General features: G+C 41.8%; 1 pseudogene; it reads left to right on the forward strand.

The window, feature by feature from the left end:
• The first annotated feature begins 8,053 nt into the window (after window positions 1-8,053).
• On the forward strand, window positions 8,054-8,500 carry LOC116484229 (immunoglobulin heavy variable 1-69-2-like; annotated as a pseudogene).
• The last annotated feature ends 16,040 nt before the right edge of the window (window positions 8,501-24,540 follow it).

Below are 24,540 nucleotides of genomic sequence, written 5' to 3' on the forward strand. Positions count from 1 at the left end.
CTGAATGACTACTGGGTACATAACGAAATGAAGGCAGAAATAAAGATGTTCTTTGAAACCAATGAGAATGAAGACACAACATACCAGAATCTCTGGGACACATTTAAAGCAGTGTGTAGAGGGAAATTTATAGCACTAAATGCACACAAGAGAAAGCAGGAAAGATCCAAAATTGACACCCTAACATCACAATTAAAAGAACTAGAAAAGCAAGAGCAAACACATTCAAAAGCTAGCAGAAGGCTAGAAATAACTAAAATCAGAGCAGAACTGAAGGAAATAGAGACACAAAAAACCCTTCAAAAAATTAATGAATCCAGGAGCTGGTTTTTTGAAAAGATCAACAAAATTGATAGACCACTAGCAAGACTAATAAAGAAGAAAAGAGAGAAGAATCAAATAGATGCAATAAAAAATGAAAAAAGGGATATCACCACTGATCCCACAGAAATACAATCTACCATCAGAGAATACTACAAGCACCTCTATGCAAATAAACTAGAAAATCTAGAAGAAATGGATAAATTCCTCGACGAATACATTCTCCCAAGACTAAACCAGGAAGAAGTTGGATCTCTGAATAGACCAATAACAGGCTCTGAAATTGTGGCAATAATCAATAGCTTACCAACCAAAAAGAGTCCAGGACCTGATGGATTCACAGCCGAATTCTACCAGAGGTATGAGGAGGAACTGGTACCATTCCTTCTGAAACTATTCCAATCAATAGAAAAAGAGGGAATCCTCCCTAACACATCTTATGAGGCCAGCATTATCCTGATTCCAAAGCCTGGCAGAGACACAACCAAAAAAGAGAATTTCAGACCAATATCCTTGATGAACATTGATGCAAAAATCCTCAATAAAATACTGGCAAACCGAATCCAGCAGCACACCAAAAAGCTTATCCACCACGATGAAGTGGGCTTCATCCCTGGGATGTAAGGCTGGTTCAACATACGCAAATCAATAAATGTAATCCAGCATATAAACAGAACCAAAGACAAAAACCACATGATTATCTCAATAGATGCAGAAAAGGCCTTTGACAAAATTCGACAACTCTTCATGCTAAAAACTCTCAATAAATTAGGTACTGATGGGACGTATCTCAAAATAATAAGAGCTATCTATGACAAACCCACAGCCAATATCATACTGAATGGGCAAAAACTGGAAGCATTCCCTTTGAAAACTGGCACAAGACAGGGATGCCCTCTCTCACCACTCCTATTCAACATAGTGTTGGAAGTTCTGGCCAGGACAATCAGGCAGGAGAAGGAAATAAAGTGTATTCAGTTAGGAAAAGAGGAAGTCAAATTGTCCCTGTTTGCAGATGACATGATTGTATATCTAGAAAACCCCATTGTCTCAGCCCCAAATCTCCTTAAGCTGATAAGCAACTTCAGCAAAGTCTCAGGATACAAAATCAATGTACAAAACTCACAAGCATTCTTGTACACCAGTAACAGACAAACAGAGAGCCAAATCATGAGTGAACTCCCATTCACAATTGCTTCAAAGGGAACAAAATACCTAAGAATCCAACTTACAAGTGACATGAAGGACCTCTTCAAGGAGAACTACAAACCACTGCTCAATGAAATAAAAGAGGATACAAACAAATGGAAGAACATTCCATGCTCATGGATAGGAAGAATCAATATTGTGAAAATGGCCATACTTCCCAAAGTAATTTATAGATTCAATGCCATCCCCATCAAGCTACCAATGACTTTCTTCACAGAATTGGAAAAAACTACTTTAAAGTTCATATGGAACCAAAAAAGAGCCCTCATTGCCAAGTCAATCCTAAACCAAAAGAACAAAGCTGGAGACATCACGCTACCTGACTTCAAACTATACTACAAGGCTACAGTAACCAAAACAGCATGGTACTGGTACCAAAACAGAGACATGGATCAATGGAACAGAACAGAGCCCTCAGAAATAATGCTGTATATCTATAACTATCTGATCTTTGACAAACCTGACAAAAACAAGCAATGGGATAAGGATTCCCTATTTAATAAATGGTGCTGGGAAAACTGGCTAGCCATATGTAGAAAGCTGAAACTGGATCCCTTCCTTACACCTTATACAAAAAATAATTCAAGGTGGATTAAAGACTTACATGTTAGACCTAAAACCATGAAAACCCTAGAAGAAAACCTAGGCAATACCATTCAGGACATAGGCGTGGGCGAGGACTTCATGTCTAAAACACCAAAAGCAATGGCAACAAAAGCCAAAATTGACAAATGAGATCTAATTAAACTAAAGAGCTTCTGCACAGCAAAAGAAACTACCGTCAGAGTGAACAGGCAACCTACAAAATGGGAGAAAATTTTCGCAACCTACTCATCTGACAAAGGGCTAATATCCAGAATCTACAATGAACTCAAACAAATTTACAAGAAAAAAACAAACAACCCCATCAAAAAGTGGGCGAAGGGCATGAACAGACACTTCTCAAAAGAAGACATTTATGTAGCCAAAAAACACACGAAAAAATGCTCATCATCACTGGCCATCAGAGAAATGCAAATCAAAACCACAATAAGATACCATCTCACACCAGTTAGAATGGTGATCATTAAAAAGTCAGGAAACAACAGGTGCTGGAGAGGATGTGGAGAAATAGGAGCACTTTTACACTGTTGGTGGGACTGTAAACTAGTTCAACCATTGTGGAAGTCAGTGTGGCGATTCCTCAGGGATCTAGAACTAGAAATACCATTTGACCCAGCAATCCCATTACTGGGTATATACCCAAAGGACTATAAATCATGCTGCTATAAAGACACATGCACACGTATGTTTATTGCAGCACTATTCACAATAGCAAAGAGCTGGAACCAACCCAAATGTCCAACAATGATAGACTGGATTAAGAAAATGTGGCACATATACACCATGGAATACTATGCGGCCATAAAAAAATGATGAGTTCATGTCCTTTGTAGGGACATGGATGAAACTGGAAACCATCATTCTCAGTAAACTATCGCAAAGACAAAAAATGAAACACCCCATGTTCTCACTCATAGGTGGGAATTGAACAATGAGAACACATGGACACAGGAAGGGGAACATCACACTCTGGGGACTGTTGTGGGGTGGGGGAGGGGGGAGGGACAGCATTAGGAGATATACCTAATGCTAAATGACGATTTAATGGGTGCAGTACACCAACATGGCACATGGATACCTATGTAACAAACCTGCATATTGTGCACATGTACCCTAAAACTTAAAGTATAATAATAATAATAATAATAAAAGCATGATTGCTGGATTACATAGACAAAGGATGTGACAATTTGACTAAAATCGCCTCCTAGCAGTTGTCTGAAGTGAAGGCACTCAGCTGACCTTGTCTCCTTGCTGGGAGGAAGCCCAATGCACAGTGGTGGGGCCACCTGGGTGGATCCAGGCCCAGCTCCCTCTCAACCATTATGAAGAGCAGCCCGCCCTATGTATGCACATCTAGGAAGGAGATGCCCCAGACGTGCATCGTCCAGGAACACAGAGAAGCTCAGGACTGTGGCAGGAGGGGGAGCACCGAGGAGCAAGTGCTGGGACAGACAAGGAGAGGAGCTTCTGGACAAATCCTGGGTCATCTTTTAGTGGAACCACATCTAACCCCTGGGAGACATTCCACTCCATCATTTGTAACCCATGCCCTGAAACTTTCCAAGCTCAAACACAGTAAAATTAGGTGATTTAGCTGGAAGTGTGAAAAAACTGAAATGAAAATGACTCCAGTTAATTCTGAGACAATTGGTCATTTTCCAGGGAACAATCCAGTAATATTGATAATAATAATCATGTTAATGTCAAAAGCAACACACACAGTCAGCATGATGGCAGTGTGTCTCATGGTAGAATAAATTTATTTCTTGAAAATTACATTCACACTAGTCTGTTCCCACAGAAAATCCCACTTTCTCTTCTCACACAGTCAATTTCAGCATCCTGATCTTCAGAGTTGGAAGCACCGTGTCCTCAGGAGATAGGAGGGGAAATCACTAGCATGGCCCTGAAGTCCTGGTGCCAGATCCTTCTTCATCTTTGTGGCAATCAAAGGCAAAGATTTTGTACATAGTTGAAGGACTTTATAAACAAATTGTGATTTAATTTACAAGAATACTAGCTCAAACATGTACACACACAGGTTTTTAATATTTGTTGTCTTATCCATGATAATCTCTTATAGCGTTTTATATTTATATATTTGTTTTATTTTAATTTCATGTAGGTTCCTCATTCCTTAATCTGTGTATTACATTTCTCTACAATTATCACATATTTTATATACTTCGCAATGTAAAGCTCCTGGATGCAGTTGTCAGTGAAGCCGGCAGGGGGAGCAGAGGGAAATGGGTCACACTCCTGACCCTCCCTGCGCACCAGCATGTTCCGAAAAGCAGAGTTCCCTGCTCTACACCTTCTCTGGGGACAGCTTTATTATTGGTGAGTTTTGTGCTTAATTATTGAGACTCTCCGTTTTAGGTGTGCTGGTCGAGGTGCAGCTAATGAGTCCACTGCAGGAGTGGAAATAAGCTTCCAAAACATAGTATCACCTGAGAGATAACTGAGTCCATCCCTCTAGTACCATCTGAGTTCCAGCTTCCTGGACAAAACCTCAGAATCATAAAATTTTTCATATGTGTTCTGTAGTGTGGGTCTTCTGTGTCACTGCATGTTCAGCTACATCTGTGTGGTGCCACTTACACTTAATGAGATGAGATTCCTGCTGCTCGTGTCAGGTCAATGGTGATCTCTGAAGCTACTTCTGTTTTCTGCTTTAATATGTAAAGAGCATGTCAGTCATCCCCCACATTCCTACAACAATGAAAGCCTGGAAAATTGATTATCAATAACTTCTTGGATCTATTGAAGAAATCAAATTGCAGGGAAAACCAAGAACCAAAAACTAGAAAGACATTAAAATAGAGATCATCAGACTGATGGAACAAACTTGTGGCAATAAGATACCAAATTATAAAAAAGACCTAAGGCCACACTAAGCAAAAATTAAGTCACTCACCCCTACACTTAAAAAATAGACTATGTTGTAACTGCCACAGGGCTTTTCATTTTCTCTAGCAGCTAAAAAGCACTGGTCCTAAGATAAGAATATTAAAATATTTGCAGCTCATGGAACTCAAGACACAGGGTAACTGTGCTCCTTTTCCACAGCCATAAAAAGAGCTTTGAATGGAGAAGGACTGATTTCAGTAACTTTCTCCTGAGAAGAGACCACTGACCATGGACTTGTCCTTGTCAAATTATGGAGGCTGTGCACTGTGTGTCTTTCTGCCCCTGCACAAAGCCCTTTTGATGTACACGGCCCAATTGTAATTTGTTTAGTTCTTAAGTCCTCAACCCAAAGCAAACATGAAATGCATGTAACATTTGTGTTTGCTTATTATGCATGACAGCCTGCCCACCATGTGAATATCCATAGCTCCTTCTATAGCCTGCTGAGTATGTGCACTTGGCCAATCCATTCGCATGGACTCATTTCTCATCTTTCCCTCTCTTGAAGTGCCTGCTCACTGTCTCTGTGGGAGGCTTTGCTTCCCAGCCTGCCATCCTGCAGCTTCACCCATTTGTCAGAAATAAAGTCTCTTTTCTAAATTTATAAATTGGGTGATTCTTCCATTGAAAGCACAAGCTGGTGGAAACAGTTACATGATAATTCTATAAATGCCTAGACGACAATTGTTGATAGGGTAGGGTAAGAACCCCTGGGGGCCACACACGCCACACTTTTATGGAATTTCCCTCCAGAAACTTCTGGGTTCTCGAGATGAGAATCCAAACAGATTGCCTCATGGCTCTGATATCAGGAGAACTGTTCTCTGAAAAATATGCCCAGAACTTTGTCCAGACAGACCCTACAGAGAAAAAATACTTTTCAAGATCTTTATTCTATGTGAGGAGAACAAATTCTTTTCCATCCAAGACAGCTTCATCTTAGCCTTCCTGTGTCATGAAAAGGGGTATAATTAATGGGGTCAGATTCAAGAGAATAATCTGTTGATGCTGCAGCCATGAAGGGGATTAGAGTATGGAGGAAAATCAGCTGTATCACTGGAGACTCCTTGTAAAGGGCACAGCCTAGAGAAAGCACAGCAAGAAATCATTGGAATTCAATTTCAAGAACACTTACTGCTTCCCTGCCCACCACATCACCTCCTCACCACTAGGATTAATATGGATTAAAGAGAGAAGTGTTGCAAGGCACAGACTCTGTCTAAGGACTAGAACTTAGGGAAACCAAAGGCGGTGAGAGAACAAATCAAGGACAGGGAAGTCTTGAATCTGACCCCATTAATTATACCCCTTTTCATGACACAGGAAGGCTAAGATGAAGCTGTCTTGGATGGAAAAGAATTTGTTCTCCTCACATAGAATAAAGATCGTGAAAAGTATTTTTTCTCTGTAGGGTCTGTCTGGACAAAGTCCTGGGCATATTTTTCAGAGAACATTTCTCCTGGTATCAGAGCCATGAGGGAATCTGTTTGGATTCTCATCTTGAGAACCCAGAAGTTTCTGGAGGGAAATTCCATAAAAGTGTGGCGTGCGTGGCCCCCAGGAGTTCTTACCCTACCCTATCCACAATTGTCCTCTAGGCATTTATGGAATTATCATTAAAGCCTCTGAGACCAACAGCTTCAGAACCAAGATCACAGCCCCTCCCTAAATGGCCTTAGATTTACCTCTCATGGGGCATCTGCAGGGTTCTCAGGTGAGAACTGGCAAAAACAATATGAAGGCACTTTCCAAATCCCCAGCAGTACTGAACTTGCTTTCGCTCTGTTTGGAAAAAACAAAACAACAAACAACAACAAACATGAGCAGGACTAGGGTCAGTGTTGGAAGCATCTTTCTTTGGGAAGACACTATGAAGGAAGGCAAATTTGAGGCCCATTACTGTGCAAATATGCCACTGTGTGTTTTGGGGGGCTTTGAGAAATAGGGTCTGTGTGTAAAGTTAGAATCTGATGGGATCTTCAAACACAGAATCCTAAAAAAGAGGCTGCCCCAAAGTCCCCATCAGTTCCTGGACTCGACATGTGTCTGGACCATATCAGTGCACCTGGAGCTCCAGGGAAGGGGCTCCCTCGTGGCTTTAGTGATCCCTTGCTTGCTGTGCTGAGGTCTCCCTGTAGGATAAGGCCTACTCCTACTGTAAGAGATGGTGGGAGAAGCAATTGCTGCCACTGAAAGAGCATTCTGCGCCAAGGCATAGCCACTTCATACTGGGCTTGATATGATGGGTGGAGAATTCTCTGTGAGCCGAGACAGGAACTTCTATGCAGGGCAGGAACTGTGCTGCAGGGGTCCTCAGGGCGCACCCAGCACAGGACTCAGCCCTGGAGCAGGTGCACAGGAGGCTGGTGTGGGGTTTTCTCTCAGGAATTGAATGTTTCTTGTTTCAAAGCAATGATGACTTAAAATTTAAATAAGAATTTGGCAAGTACTGATGTACCTTTAAGTATTTTATTGTATATGTAGCCGATACCTAACCCAATAATTTAATGCAAACCACATTTAAATGGAGAAATGTCTAGTCTTTTCACATGTATTTATAGTTAGGAATTGAGTGGTGGTTTTACTAATTCAATGGGAGATCCACTCATCCTGGAAGTTAAGGTGCAGAGGTTAAGGCCCAGGAAACGTTCAGGTTGTCAGGGTGCCGTATGAACAAGGAATCACATTGAGGACAATGTCCTGGGAGATTCTGGTTTGCTGTAAGATGAATTCTGTCTTCATGGACTTCTGAGCACGTCAGAGGACAAATATCATTAGACAAAGTTCAGGGCATGGAGCTCAGCATCCCACTGTGGCGTGGTCCATGTGTCACCTAACTTCTTCCTCAGGTTGGGGTGGCTTGAGCTATGAAATAGGTAGCTGCCTTATGAATATGCAAATGCACTGGTGTTTACTGAGGTAAATACAGATCTGTCCTTGCCCAGAGAGCATCACACAACAACCACATCCCTCCCCTACAGAAGTCTCCAGAGCAGAGCACATCACCATGGACTGGACCTGGAGGATCCTCCTCTTGGTGGCAGCAGCTACAGGTAAGAGAATCCTAAGTTCCAGGGCTGATGAGGGGACTGGGTCCAGTTAAGTGGGGTCTCATTCACTCCTCTGTCCTCTCCACAGGTGCCCAGTCCTAGGTCCAGCCAGTGCAGTCTGGGGCTGAGGTGAGGAAACCTGGGGCCTTAGTGAAGGTCTACTCAAGGCTTCCAGCTACACCTTCACCTTCCACTACATGCACTGGGAGCCACAGGCCCCTGGAAAAGGGCTTGAGTGGATGGGATGTGCTGATCCTGAAGATGGTGAAACAATATACGCACAGAAGTTCCAGGCCAGAGTCACCATGACCGCAGGCATGTCTACAGACACAGCCTATGTGGGGCTGAGCAGCCTGAGATCTGAGGACACGGCCATATATTACTGTGAAAGACACACAGTGTGAAAACCCACATACTGAGAGTGTGAGAAACCTTGAGGAAGGAGGCAGCTGTGCTGGAGATGAGAAGATAACAGGATTTATGAGGTTTAAACGTGTTTAGAAAATGGGTTAAGTACACACAATAATAATGGGAGACTTTGACACCCCACTGTCAACATTAGACAGATCAATGAGACAGAAAGTTAACAAGGATATCCAGGAATTGAACTCGGCTCTGCACCAAGCGGACCTAATAGACATCTACAGAACTTTCCACCCCGAATCAACAGAATATACATTCTTCTCAGCACCACATCACACCTATTCCAAAACTGACCACATAGTTGGAAGTAAAGCACTCCTCAGCAAATGTAAAAGAACAGAAATTATAACAAACTGTCTCTCAGACCACAGTGCAATCTAATTAGAACTCAGGATCAAGAAACTCACTCAAAACCGCTCAACTACATGGAAACTGAACAACCTGCTCCTGAATGACTACTGGGTAAATAATGAAATGAAGGCAGAAATAAAGATGTTCTTTGAAATCAATGAGAAGACACAACATACCAGCATCTCTGGGACACATTTAAAGCAGTGTGTAGAGGGAAATTTATAGCACTAAATGCCCACAAAAGAAAGCAGGAAAGATCTAAAATTGACACCCTAACATCACAATTGAAAGAACTAGAGAAGCAAGAGCAAACACATTCAAAAGCTAGCAGAAGGCAAGAAATAACTAAGATTAGAGCAGAACTGAAGGACGTAGAGACACAAAAAACCCTTCAAAAAATCAATGAATCCAGGAGCTGGTTTTATTAAAAGATCAACAAAATTGATAGACCACTAGCAAGACTAATAAAGAAGAAAAGAGAGAAGAATCAAATAGACACAATAAAAAATGATAAAGGGGATATCACCACCAATCCCACAGAAATACGAACTACCATCAGAGAACACTATAAACACCTCTGTGCAAATAAACTAGAAAATCTAGAAGAAATGGATAAATTCCTTGACACATACACCCTCCCAAGACTAAACCAGGAAGAACTTGAATCCCTGAATAGACCAATAACAGGCTCTGAAATTGAGGCAATAATTAATATCCTACCAACTAAAAAAGTCCAGGACCAGACGGATTCATAGCTGAATTCTACCAGAGGTACAAGGAGTTAGTACCATTCCTTCTGAAACTATTCCAATCAATAGAAAAAGAGGGAATGCTCCCTAACCAATTTTATGAGGCCAGCATCATCCTGATAACAAAGCCTAGCAGAGACAAAACAAAAAAAGAGAATTTTAGACCAATATCCCTGATGAATATTGATGCAAAAATCCTCAATAAAATACTGGCAAACCGAATCCGGCAGCACATCAGAAAGTTTATCCACCATGATGAAGTGGGCTTCATCCCTGGGATACAAGGCTGGTTCAATGTATGCAAATCAATAAATGTAATCCAGCATATAAACAGAACCAAGGACTAAAACCTCATGATTATCTCAATAGATGCAGAAAAGGCCTTTTTGACAAAATTCAACAGCCCTTCATGCTAAAAACTCTTAATAAATTAGGTATTGATGGGATGCATCTCAAAATAATAAGAGCTATCTATGACAAACCCACAGCCAATATCATACTGAATGGGCAAAAACTGGAAGCATTCCCTTTGAAAACTGGCACAAGACAGGGATGCCCTCTCTCACCACTCCTATTCAACGTAGGGTTGGAAGTTCTGGCCAGGAAAATCAGGCAGGAGAAGGAAATAAAGTGTATTCAATTAGGAAAAGAGGAAGTCCAATTGTCCCTGTTTGCAGATGACATGATTGTATATTTAGAAAACCCCATTGTCTCAGCCCCAAATCTCCTTAAGCTGTTAAGCAACCTCAGCAAAGTCTCAGGATATAAAATCAATTTGCAAAAATCACAAGCATTCTTATACACCAATAACAGACAAACAGAGAGCCAAATCATGAGTGAACTCCCATTCACAATTGCTTCAAAGAGAAAAAAATACCTAGGCTTCCAACTTACAAGGGATGTGAAGGACCTCTTCAAGGAGAACTACACACCACTGCTCAATGAAATAAAAGAGGATACAACAAATGGAAGAACATTCCATGCTCATGGATAGGAAGAATCAATATTGTGAAAATGGCCATACTGCCCAAGGTAATTTATAGATTCAATGCCATCCCCACCAAGCTAACCATGACTCTCTTCACAGAATTGGAAAAAACTACTTTAAAGTTCACATGGAACCAAAAAAGAGCCCGCATTTCCAAGACAATCTTAAGCCAAGAGAACAAAGCTGGAGGCATCACGCTACCTGACTTCAAACTATACTACAATGCTATAGTAACCAAAACAGCATGGTACTGGTACCAAAACAGAGACATAGACCAATGGAACAGCATACAGCCCTCAGAAATAATACCACACATCTACAACCACCTGATCTTTGACAAACCTGACAAAAACAAGCAATGGGGAAAGGATTCCCTATTTAATAAATGGTGCTGGGAAAACCGGCTAGCCATATGTAGAAAGCTGAAACTGGATCCCTTCCTTACACCTTATACAAAAATTAATTCAAGATGGATTAAAGACTTAAATATTAGACCTAAAAGCATAAAAGCCCTAGAAGAAAACCTAGGCAATACCATTCAGGACATAGGCATGGGCAAGGACTTCATGTCTAGAACACCAAAAGCAATGGCAACAAAAGTCAAAATTGACAAATGGGATCTAATTAAACTAAAGAGCTTCTGCACAGCAAAAGAAACTACCATCAGAGTGAACAAGCAACCTATATAATGGGAGAAAAGTTTTGCAATCTACCCATTTGACAAAGGGCTAATATCCAGAATCTACAAAGAACTCAAACAAATTTACAAAAAAAAAGCAAACAACCCCATCAAAAAGTAGGCAAAGGATATGAACAGACACTTCTCAAAAGAAGACATTTATGCAGCCAACAGACACATGAAAAAATGCTTATCATCACTGGCCATCAGAGAAATGCAAATCAAAACCACAATGAGATACCATCTCACACCAGTTAGAATGGCCATCATTAAAAAGTCAGGAAACAACAGGTGCTGGAGAGGATGTGGAGAAACAGGAAGGCTTTTACACTGTTGGTGGGACTGTAAACTAGTTCAACCATTGTGGAAGTCAGTGTGGCGATTCCTCAGGGATCTAGAACTAGAAATACCATTTGACTCAGCCATCCCATTACTGGGTATATACCCAAAGGATTATAAATCATGCTGCTATAAAGGCACATGCACACGTATGTTTACTGTGGCACTATTCACAATAGCAAAGACTTGGAACCAACCTAAATGTCCAACAATGATAGACTGGATTAAGAAAATGTGGCACATATACACCATGGAATACTATGCAGCCATAAAAAATGATGAGTTCATGTCCTTTGTAGGGACATGGATGAAGCTGGAAACCATCATTCTCAGCAAACTATCACAAGAACAAAAAACCAAATACTCCGTGTTCTCACTCATAGGTGGGAACTGAACAATGAGAGCACTTGGACACAGGAAGGGGAACATCACACACTGGGGCCTGTTGTGGGGTGGGGGGAGAGGGGAGGGAAAGCATTAGGAGATATACCTAATGTAAATGACGAGTTAATGGGTGCAGCACACCAACATGGCACATGGATACATATGTAACAAACCTGCACATTGTGGACATGTACCCTAGAACTTAAAGTATAATAAAAAAATGCAAATATTGTTAAGGTGCTTAATAGGAAAACAAATTATGATAAATGAGTTCACTGGAATACTACCCATCATTTATAATAAATAAATGCCTGGTACACAGAAGAAAAAGCTAAAATATCTAAGTATTTGTGTTGAGTAAAATAAGCTAAACCAGTAAGAATATATACTATGTTATTTCATTTTTATAAATCCTGATAAATAGAAATGCATCTAACATAAAATAATGAAGATCAGTAGTTGCTGGGGAAACTGGTAGAAGAAGGGAAGGGGAAAGGAGGAGGAATATAGCTGAACAAGAGGAAATGTTGAGAAGAATTCCCATGTACACTTTCTTGATAATGATGACAGTTCTATCATGTTTACTAACTGTACATTTTAAATATGTGAAATGTATTATCTTTCAAATAAGCCTTATAAATCGTATTACAAGCAGACAAGTGGAACCTTAGACAAGGACGGAGTAATAGAAAGATAGAACAAATATGTTAAATGTCAGAAGTACCTGAAAATTAATGTGCCTGGACCCTAGTTTTCCCCATATTTTCAGGCGAGCGCTGGAGTGCAGCAAAACCACATATGCTCTTACTACGGAAAGTGGGTTCTGGAAAAAACACTAGACACATCCAGCTTTGTACTGGAGTTGGTTTAGGGAGCAGTCGGAGCAGGTGATGAGAAGCACAGGGCTAGATACCAGGGTTCACTCATCCTGGACATGAGCTCTTAGATACACACAGAGCCCCCTCCATGTGTGGGTTTACTTCCACATCTGTAAATGAAAAAATAGTGACTCCTACAGAGCATAATTTACACAAATATTTTAAAATGAAATAGGGTGATAAAGGCAAAATGTTTATCACAGCACAATTTCATAATAAGACAGCACATTTTCCAAATACCATCATTACCAGCCAGCTTCTACAGGGTGATAGCTTCTTATCTGGATACAGCCTACTTCTCAAGTGTCCTACCCTAGCACTTGCTATATAGTTGGAGACATGAAATTAGGGCCCTCCCTCTACTGATGAAAACCAACCCAATCCCGACCCTGCAGCTCTGAGAGAGGAGCCTTAGCCCTGGGACTCCAAGGCGTTTCCACTTGATGATCAGCACTGAACACAGAGGACTCACCATGGAGTTGGAGCTGAGCTGAGTTTTCCTTGTTGCTATTTTAGAAGGTGATTCATGGAAAACTAGGGAGTTTGAGTGTGAGTGGATATGAGTGAGAGAAACAGTGAATATGTGTGGCAATTTCTGACCAGGATGTCTCTTTATTTGCAGGTGTCCAGTTTGAGGTGCAACTGGTCGAGTCTGGGGGAGGCTTGGTACAGCCTGGGGAGTCCCTGAGACTCTCCTGTGAGGCCACTGGATTCACCTTTAGTAGCTATACCACGGATTGGGTCCGCCAGGCTCCAGGGAAGGAGCTGGAGTGGGTCTCAGTTATTAGCAGTGGTGGTACCACATACTACGCAAACTCTGTGAAGGGCCGATTCACCACCTCCAGAGACAATGCAAAGAACTCACTGTATCTGCAAATGAACAGCCTCAGAGCCGAGGACATGGTTTTGTATTACCGTGCAAGAGGCACAGTGAGGGGAAGTCAGTGTGAGCCCAGACACAAACCTTCCTGCAGGGGTCCCATGACCACCAGGGGGCGCCCGGGACACTGTGCACGGGGCTGTCCTAGGGCAGGTGCAGATGCTGCTAAGGGCTGGCTTCCTGTCATGGTCTGGGGCTGCCTCATTGTCAGATTTCCCCAGGAAACTTCCCAGATTTACACTCCTGTACTAACATTTGATATCTCTAAATGCAGACCTTTTTTGTCCTTTTTGTTTCATTGTTTTTGTAACACGAGGGCACATCTTCGCCTCCACAGAAGCCACAGTGCCACTGTAGGGGCAGATAATCCTGTGGTCAGCTGGATGAAAGTCCCGATGAATCTCAGGGGAACTTGAGGAGTGTTTTCCATTTAGACTCAGGGCAGAGACTTCCGTGGGAATCTCTGTTTAGAACTGGCTTTGAGTTCTGATAGGAACCAATAGAGAGGCTCACCCAGGGTCGGAGTAGTTAAAACCTTATGGTTTTCACAGCTATCCCCCTCATCTTGTAAAACTGTGCACATCTGACTCAGACTGATTCAGTTAACCCTCTTTCTGCTAATCCGTTTTCCTTCTCTGTAGACTTGATTCTCACAGTTCGCTTTCTTCTCTTCCCTGAAAACAGGATGTGTTTTCTGTAGTCAAAATCCCAGGACTCGGGTCTGCAGGACCTGGTTAGCTGAGGGGACTTTCTCACTCCCCGTTGCCTGGACTCTCCTGCTGTCTTCTGTGCATGGAGGCGTTTGGGAAATGAAGTTGACATTAGTCATGAAGGGAATACTAGTTTTATCCACTGGGATATTGATATAGAGCTGGTCTTGGGCTTCTCACACTGTCGCACAGTTTGCACTCTCACCTGTGGCTTTGAGGAGAGTTGAGGATGGACACTCCATTGTGCTGTGAGCTCTGGGTAACAGTAACTGTAGGGTCTGGCTAGGCAGCCTACGGTCAATACTGCTGGCCTTCGGCAAAGACAGGCTGGAATTCCTGGGAAGACCTGCATCTGCCATCTACCGTGGAGACCCATTGTCTTCTGTTATGCTCCGATTGAATCAGCCCCACCTCAATTATCTAGAACATTCTTCGTTACTTAGGAAAAAATAATGGAAAAACATAATGACAGGCTCTCCTAATACCTGTATTATGTCGTTGGAGGAACACCAATGTGTGATTAAGTAGCTGAGACAGTTGTCTAGTCAAGATAACACATAAAATTGAATGTTGCCATTATTTTATTTTATTTTATATTTGGCAACGTAACCATGCTCATATTATAAATATTTTTGCTACTTTGTGTCAGAGGCTTTGGAACCAGAACAACTCCATCTTGCATAGGGCTAGGAAAAATAAGACCGAGACCTGCTGCACTGCATTCCCAGTAAGTTATGGCGTTCTTAGTCACAAGATGAGATACGAGGTCTGCACAAGATCCAGGTCATAAAGACCTAGATGATAAAGGCAACAGTTAAGAAGCTGGCCAAATCCCACCAAAACGAAGATGGTGACAAAAGTGACCTCAGTTCATCCTCACTGCTCATTATACACTAATTATAATGCATTAACATGCTAAAATACACTCCACCCAGCGCCATGACTGTTGCAAATGCCATGGCAACATCAGGAAGTTTCCCTGTATGGTCTAAAAAGGGGAGGAACCATCAGCTCCAGGAATTGCCTGGGAGACTCAAGAATAATCCATCCCTTGTTTAATGTATAATCAAGAAATAACCATAAAACTGGACAACCGGCAGCCCATACTGCTGCTCTGCCTATGGAGTAGCCATTCTTAATCTTTTACTTTTCTAATAAACTTGCTTTCCTTTTACTTTGGGGATTTGCCCCAAATTGGAACCTCTTTCTGGTAACATTTGTGCTATATTGGTATTCTAAGCAGAAAATTTCAAGACCGCATGAAATGTCCCTGCATTTTTGTCAGAAGTACATCCATCCCTTTGAGAGAAAATGCACAAAGAGTGGAATGAGGCTGGGAAGCTGAAGGTGTATGATGGAAGCCTGTTCCTGAATGAAGGAGAGAGGGAGGGCGGATTGGGTGGAAGAATCCTATATTTCTGTGCTGTCCAAGGAAGCTGCAAAAGATAATTGAGTCTCGTGCAAGTCAGTGCTGCCTCTCAGGGGATCATCATGACTCCCAGAAATGGCTGTGCTTAGGAATCACTGTGGAGCCCTTTCATTAGAGTGGATCAAAGGACATGGGCCTCAGCACATGGCCTGCCACAGATGTCAGAAAGCAGCTGCTGGGAACCTGACTACCTGCATTTTGCTGCCTGGAGGAGGAAGGAGGGAAGAGCATTCTCAGGGTCAACACACGGTGGATTTTCTTTTTTTTTTTTTTTTTTTGAGGTGGAGTCTCACTCTGTCACCCAGGCTGGAGTGCAGTGGTGCGATCTCGGCTCAATGCAACCTCTGCCTCCCGGGTTCACACCATTCTGCTGCCTCAGCCTCCCGAGTAGCCGGGACTACAAGCGCCTGCCACCACGCCCGGCCAATTTTTTTTTGTATTTTTAGTAGAGTCAGGGTTTCACCATGTTAGCCAGGATGGTCTCGATCTCTTGACCTCGTGAACCACCCGCCTCGGCCTCTCAAAATGCTGGGATTAGAGGCTTGAGCCACCATGCCAAGCCTGTTTGTGGATTTTTTTAGAGAACACCCACTTTGTTGTGTTTTATTGGAAAATATATGAACAAGTGTTCACCTGCTAACAACTGTAATTTTCACATTTATTTCAATTACATTATTTATTAATTCTGCTTGATGTCCTGGCACAGAGAGTTGAGTTTTTCATAGTGATTGTTCAAAGGATCAAGAATGTGCATTTTCCACATTCACTGGTTTTTGTCCACGTGCAGAGACCTTGAGTAGAGGACGTCTCGTGCTTTTCCACACTATCTTTGCATCCCCAGGGAAAGAGCAGAGATTTGTCTGATTGAGGAATCTGGGGCAGGACTCTGCACACCTCAGAGCCTGCAGAGAAGCCCAGCGAAGTTTTATGGAGTCAGAGAGCTATCCCATGTAGGGGAACCTCTAGCTTCCCCACTGTCAGAGATTGCTGGCCAGCTGTGATTGAGGGGTTAAGAATTAGAGCACCTGGGATCCTATCTCACACAGCTCCATTATGTAACTTACCACCATTAGACTGCAGGTAATAACTCAGTCTTGATTTTTCTGACCCGATATTCTCATCTTAGTCATTTGCAAGTTTGGTTATAGAAAATATTATCTTTTAGTTTATGATTAAAAACCTCAAAATTTTCTGAACTTATCAGGAATGATACAAAATGTGTCCAGTTTGGGGGAAATGTACATGAATGTCCATGCAATCTGTGTGTGTGTGCATGTGCGTGTGTGTATGTGTGTGGATATGTCAGTCACTTACACCCCAATGAACACGATTCCTGAATTATATCATCAAACTACAATTAGATTTGCTGAAAATTGCCTGCAGTAATGTCTGTGAAGCTGATCCTGTCACCTTGCTGTGAGGAAGCTCAGTGCACAGGGGAGGTTGCACAGAAAAGATCCAAGGTGCAGCCCCCAGGACTGGCAGAGCTTCTGCCTTGGAGCCAGACATAGCACTGGGCATCTCAGGATCAGATCCCCCAGCCCTCCTTTGTCTGGGATGCATGGGCAGCAGAGGACCAGCAGGAGATGCTCAGAACCCACCCAAGGCAGATCCCCAGTGAGGAGCAGATGCAGAGAGGAACCAGCCAGGGAGCCTCTGACCACCTTCTAGGGCAGTCCTGTTTTGATTAACAGCATCCAACCCTCAGGAGACCATTCATGATGTTGTTTAGACCTCATGCCCTTCATGTCTCAAAGAAAAACAGACATAAATATGACTCTGCAGTTGGCTCCTTGAAGCAGGCTTATTTTTCTGAGAATGTCATCTTCATCAACAACATGGTCATCATGTCAGAATCAACAGGCAGATCTAGACAGTTTGTATCACGGTATAAATACTCACTGAATTGAAAATTACATTTCATGGGAAAAGGTCTCTAGGTCAGGACTGGTCAATGAATAAATTAGTGAGGTATCAGAAATATAAATGGCACCAATGTCTTTGGTATCCAGTTACTCTATAAAATACCAGCATATTCATTGTATAAGAGGTCTAGGAGAAGTTTGGGTAGTATTCAGGCTATAAGAAGATGGGGCTTTCCTTCTTAGACAGGCATGTCCTAAATATTAAACTGTATTCTGACAAACATTGTCCAGGGACTGTTTCTACATAAGGTTTCTTCATGACTTATTTTCTTTTTCCACAAACAAATCACTCTGAAGTTTTTAATTATCTCTTAATTGAGAAATATTTTCCCCAATCACAACCTCAGTCTAGGTACACATCTTCATGAATGAGCCTTCACCCTCACACAGGCACACACTGTCCACGTGCGGACGCTTCTCTCAGACAGGCACACAGATCTCCACATGGTTAAGATCATCTCCTGGGACTCTGCCCTTTGGGGATCCCTGTTCTCACTGGGGCAGGTTGGCACCTCGATCCTCATCCACACTATGGCCTTTGATGTCTGTGGCCTGCCACACCCCCTGTCTGTCCCACAGTGTCCTGAATGGTGAAGCAGCCCACCCCAGGGATGGCAGAAGATCCTAGATTTTCTGTGAAGGAGACAGGATGCCAAGCACAGAGATGGAAACCCCTCACATCCCTGCTGGGTCATGTTCTGGGCAGGGTCTCTGAAGGCACCCCTGGGATCAGTGTCCTAAGATGTCTCCCTCTATTTCCATAGGAGGCATCCATAGAAAGACAAATAGGAAGCTTTTCTATCAGGGCATTGTAGAACTTGTGCTTTACTTATGTGACAGATATGGATATTTTGAATACTTTAATATTAGGTATGATATTAATTCTACCAAACACTATATATATAGTGTTTATCTATGTATAAAACAAAATAAACACTATATACATAGTGTGTGTGTGTATATATATATATATATATAAAACAAAATTTTATAATAGCTTGAAATTTAAGGTTGAGTATTTGTATATATTCCAAGATAAATCTTGGTGCACATCATAAAATTAATTCTAATATTTTTTGTGTGAGATGATAACTTTCAAACTAGGTGTAACAACAGAGACCAGATGTATCTTTCCACCAGAAATACTTGTAAAATACAGTGAAATTTCTTAAATTTGATTTTATGATGTGTGACATCAGGTAACAAGGACAGTAATTGCTGAGAGAGGGGAAATGAATAAAAGGAGGCCTCTGATGAATGCACGCTCAGATACTTCCTTAAGGGAGTGTCCAGGCACAGTGCTGGAGTGGAGCCAGGTAAATTTGAAGTTGAGGAAAAGGAGCTGAGACTGACCACGGACTTGTCCTGGCCAATTTCCAGAGGCTGTGCACTCTGTGTCTTTCTGCCCCTGCACAAAGCCCTTTTGGTATACAGAGCCAGACTGTAGTTCATCTGTAGTTCATGTCCTCAGCCAAAACCAAATATGAAATGCATGTAACATTTGTGTTCGCTTATTACACACGAGAGCCTGCCTGCCGTGTGAATATCCATAGCTCCTTCTATAGCCTGCTGAGTATGTGCACTTGGCCAATCCATTCGCATGAATTCATTTCTCGTCTTTCCCTCTCTTGAAGTGCCTGATCACAGTCTCTGTGGGAGGCTTTGCTTTCCAGCCTGTTAAGATGGCTGTCCTTCAGCTTCAACCCTTTATCAGAAATAAAGTCTCCTTTCTAAATTTATAAATTGCATGATTCTTCCATTGAAAGCACAAGCTGGTGGAAACAGTTACATGATAATTCCACAAATGCCTGGAGAACAAGTGTGGATAGGGTAGGGTAAGAACTGGGGGCCATACACCTCACACTTTTATGGAATTTCCCTCCAGAAACTTCTGGGTTCTCAAGATAAGAATTCAAACAGATTCCCTCATGGCTCTGTCATCAGGAGAACTATTTTCTGATAAATATGCCCAGAACTTTCTCCAGACAGACTCTACAGAGAAAAAATACTTTTCAAGATCTTTATTCTATGTGAGAGGAACAGATTATTTTCCATCCCAGACAGCTTCATCTTATCCTTCCTGTGTCATGAAGAGGGGTATAATTAGTAAAACAACTGGGGTCAGATTCAAGACAATAATCTGTGGATGCTGCAGCCAGGACGTGGAGTAGAGGACGGAGGAAAATCAGCTGTAGCACTGGAGACTCCCTGTAAAGGGCACAGCCTAGAGAAAGCACAGCAAGAAATCATTGGAATTCAATTTCAAGAACATTTACTGCTCCCCTGCCCACCACATCACCTCCTCACCACTAGGATTAATATGGATTAAAGAGAAAAGTGTTGCAAGGCACAGACTCTGTCTAAGGACTAGAACTTAGGGAAACCAAAGGCACTGCGAGAGAACAAGTCAAGTACGGTGAAGTGATTTAAAGCCTCTGAGACCAACAGCTTCAGGACCAAGATCATGGCCCCTCCCTCAACAGCCTTAGATTCTCCTCTCATGGGGCATCTGCAGGCTTCCCAGGTGAGAACTGGCAAAGACAATGTGAAGGCACTTTCCAAATCTCCAATAGTACTGAAGTTGCTTTAGCTCTGCTTGGAAAAAACAAAACAACAAAACAACAACAACAAAAACAAGCAGGACTAGGGTCAGAGTCGGAAGCACTTTTCATTGGCAAGACACTAGGAAGGAGGGCAAATTTGAGGTTCGTTACTCTGCAAATATGCCGCTGTGATGGGAGCAGGGGCTTTGAGACACAGAGTCTGTGAATAAAGTTCTAATCTGACATAATCTTCAACCACAGAATGCTAAAATAAAAAAAAGAGGCTTCCCCCTGGGTTCACGCCATTCTCCTGCCTCAGCCTCCTGAGTAGCTGGGATTACAGGTGCCCACCAACATGCCTGGATAATTTTTGTGTTTTTAATGGAGACGGGGCTTCACCATCTTGGCCGGGCTGGTCTCGAACTCCTGACCTCAAGTAATCTGCCCATCTTGGCCTCCCAAAGTGCTGGGATTACAAGGCGTGAGCCACCACGCTCAGCTAGCATTATAATTTTTAATAAACTTTATTGAGGTTGTATCTAAACTTTAAAATGCATCTATTTTAAGTGTATACTTAGTTGAGTTTTGACAAATATATACATCCCATGGAAGTGGTGCTGTGTTGAAAATACACAACATTTCCATTGCCCGAGAAGGTCCTTCCCACCCCTCTGTGGTCATTCTCCCCACACTGGCTGCAGACAATACTGATCCTGTCACCACAGATTACCTTGCCTGTTCCAGAATTTAACATGACTGGAGTCATCAGTATGTATTATGTTGTGTCTGCCTTATTTTGCTTGGAATAAGGTTTTTTAGTTTCATTCATCTTGCTATGTGTCAGTAGTTTCTTTTGACTACTGAGTACTATTCTGCTGTATGGAAACACCATTTTTTTATTTTTTATTTTTACTTACTGATGGACATTTGAGCTGTTTTCAGTTATTGGCTGTTATGAATAAAGATGCTATGAACATCTGTGGTACAAGTATTTATAGAGACGTATGTTTCCACTTCTCAAGGTTAATTACTGATGAATAGAATTTCAGGTCTTATGTTTAGTATGTATTTACTTAATTACATGAGAAACGTCCAAATGACTACCAATTTATATTTCCACCAGGAATGTGTGATAGTTTCCATTAAATATATGACATACTTGCTCTCTCATACAGAAATGTATGCTTGCCAATATTTGGTATTTTTCTGGGTGGTTTATTTGGGTAATTTTGGCTATGTTAATGGGTATGTAGTAGTATCTCATTACGATTTTAATTTGCATTTCCAGAGAACTAATGATACTGAGAATCTTTTCATGTGCTTATTGGCCTTTTTTTTATCTTCTTTTGTGAAATATCTGTTCAAAAAGACTATTTTATCTAGTTTTTTACAACAAAAATTGTGTGTATAATTATAGATTCATATCACATGCAGTTGTAAGAAATATCCCTTTGAATAAACTTTTTACCCCTATCTCTCTCTACCTCCTTGTAAGGCCAATAACTCTTGGATTTGCCACTTGAAGGGTATTTTCTAGATCTTCTAGGCCTGCTTCATTCAATTTCATTTTTTTTTTCTTTTGTCTCCTCTGACTGTGTATTTTCAATTAGTCTGTCTTCAAGCGCCCTAAATCTTTTCTTTTCTTTTTTTTTTTTTTTGAGACAGAGTCTTGCTCTGTCACCCAGGCTGGAGTGCAGTGCACAATCTTGGCTCACTGCAAGCTCCGCCTCCTGGGTTCACGCCATTCTCCTGCCTCAGCCTCCTGAATAGCTGGGACTACAGGTGCCCACCACCACGCCTGGCTAATTTCCTTTTGTATTTTTAGTAGAGATGGGGTTTCACCGTGTTAGCCAGGATGGTCTTGATCTCCTGACCTCATGATCCGCCCACCTCAGCCTCCCAAAGTGCTGGGATCACAGGCTTGAGCCACCATGCTCGGCCTAAATCTTTTTTTTTTTTTTCTAAAGACAAAGTCTTGCTCTGTCACCCAGGCTAGAGTACAGTGGCCCAATCTTGGCTGACTGCAACCTCCACCTTCCAGGTTCAAGTGATTCTCGTGCTTCAGCCTCCCTAGTACCTGGGATTACAGGCACCCATCACCACACCTGACTAATTTTTGTATTTGTAGTAGAGATGGGGTTTCACCATGTTGGCCAGGGAGGTCTTGAACTCCTGACCTCAGGTGATCCACCTGCCTCAGACTCCCAAAATGCTGGGATGACATACATGAGTCACTGGGCCTGGCCCCAAGCTCATTAATTCTTTCTTCTTCATGATCAATTCTTCTATTAAGAGATTCAGATGCATTCTTCAGTACGTCAATTGCATTTTTCAACTCCAGAATTTCTGCTTGATTTTTAAAAATTATTTCAATCTCTTTGTTAAATGTGTTTGATAGGATTCTGAATTGCTTCTCTGTGTTATCTTGAATTTCACTGAGTTTCCTCAAAACAGCTATTTTGAATTCTCTGAAGATCACATATTTCTGTCTTTCTGGAATTGGCTCTTGGTGACTTACTTATTTGCTGAGGCCATGTTTTCCTGGAGAGTCGTGATGCTTGTGGATGTTTGTAGTGTCTGGGCATTGAAGAGTTAGGTAGTGTCATCTTTGAAGTCTTTGAAGTTGGGTTTGTTTGTACCCATCCTTTCTGGGAAAGCGTTCCAGGTATTCCAAGGGACTTGGGTGTTGTGGTCTAAGTCATATCTGTACTAGGTTACTAGGCACCCCAAGCCCAGTAACACTGTGATTCTTACAGACTCATAGAAGTTCCACCTTGGTGGTCTTGGATAAGAGCCAGAAGAATTCTCTGGATTTATATTTTGCATTTTAAACTTATCACCATTTAATTTCATATAATATGATACCAATTCATGTACATTGTAAAAACCTTGTAACAACATATTTCTATCTCCTCCTACTGCAATTCTTAGGAAAAACCCGAACTGTTTCTCCTCTGTATCCACACCAACACAACAACAATCTACACAGAAGACTTATGAGACCCAGAGTATGTGGGGGCTTTCTCCCCACCAGCAAGCAAGCAGTCACCTCTGCAGCAGGAACCAGCTGGACATCCTCCAGTTCAATTCCAACTCTATCTACCCAGAGATGGCATCAGATCCCACAAAAAGAGGGCCCAGTCTGCAAGGCTGCCACTTCCCTACCCCCAGACACCAGTCATAAGTCCAGGCCTCTGGAATTTATCTAATCAACTGGCTTCAAGCTGTGCTTCCCACAACCCCCTCTATAGGTTTGATTAATTTGCTGGAGTGGCTCACAGAACTCAGACTCAGGGAAATGCTTATGTTGTTTACCAGTTTGTTACGAAGGACATTTTAAAGGATGTAGATGTATGTACAGCCAGATGAAGAGATACACACGGGATGAGGTCTGGAAGATTTTGAAGGGTCCCAAGTGCAGGAGCCTGTGTCCATGTGGAGTCAGGGAGCGCCACCCTCTCAGCAAGTGAATGAGTTCTTCACCTTTTAGTCACCATTCATGTGTTCAGCTCTCCAGAAGCTTCCAAACCTTGTCTTCAAGGGCTATGACAGTTATGAACAAGGAACTGTGGATGAAAACATATATGTGTGTGTTTCAATGACATGCCACAGCCATACTTTCATACAGTTTGTTTCTACGTATGTTCTAAACACCATCATGCTTTGTTATTATTTTTGCTTAAACAGTAAATTATTTCATAAAAAATTATGAGAAGCAAGATAAAAGTATTTTATATTTACCTGTATGTTTACCTTTTCTGGCATTAATTCTTTAGTGTTTGGTAATGTGTTTTGTTTTGTCTAGTGATTTACATTGATTTTTGAAGGGATAAGACCAGTTGCCTGGGTAAAAATTTCACTTTCTGGATTTGCTTAAGAATTTTTATGTTCTTATTCCTCTATTGAATATTCTAGACCTGGGAGAATATATCAGACATCTACTTGTACACAGAGTCATCATGAAATAGTAATTTTTGTGCAAATGCCAGCTTTTCAAAAGTTGATGCCAATTTGTATAAGTTTATGCTAGAATTTGCTAATACATTTGTTTCAGAAAGATTCAGTTTTATGATGAGAAAAAATGATGGCTTGGTAGGGCCCCATAAGGAATTTTGATTTTATTCCCCATCATTGACATTCCCACTGGTAGAAAAAGTCCTTAGCTT

This window comes from Hylobates moloch, unplaced genomic scaffold (genome assembly GCF_009828535.3).
Source record: "Hylobates moloch isolate HMO894 unplaced genomic scaffold, HMol_V3 SCAFFOLD_15, whole genome shotgun sequence".
Lineage (NCBI taxonomy): Eukaryota > Metazoa > Chordata > Mammalia > Primates > Hylobatidae > Hylobates > Hylobates moloch.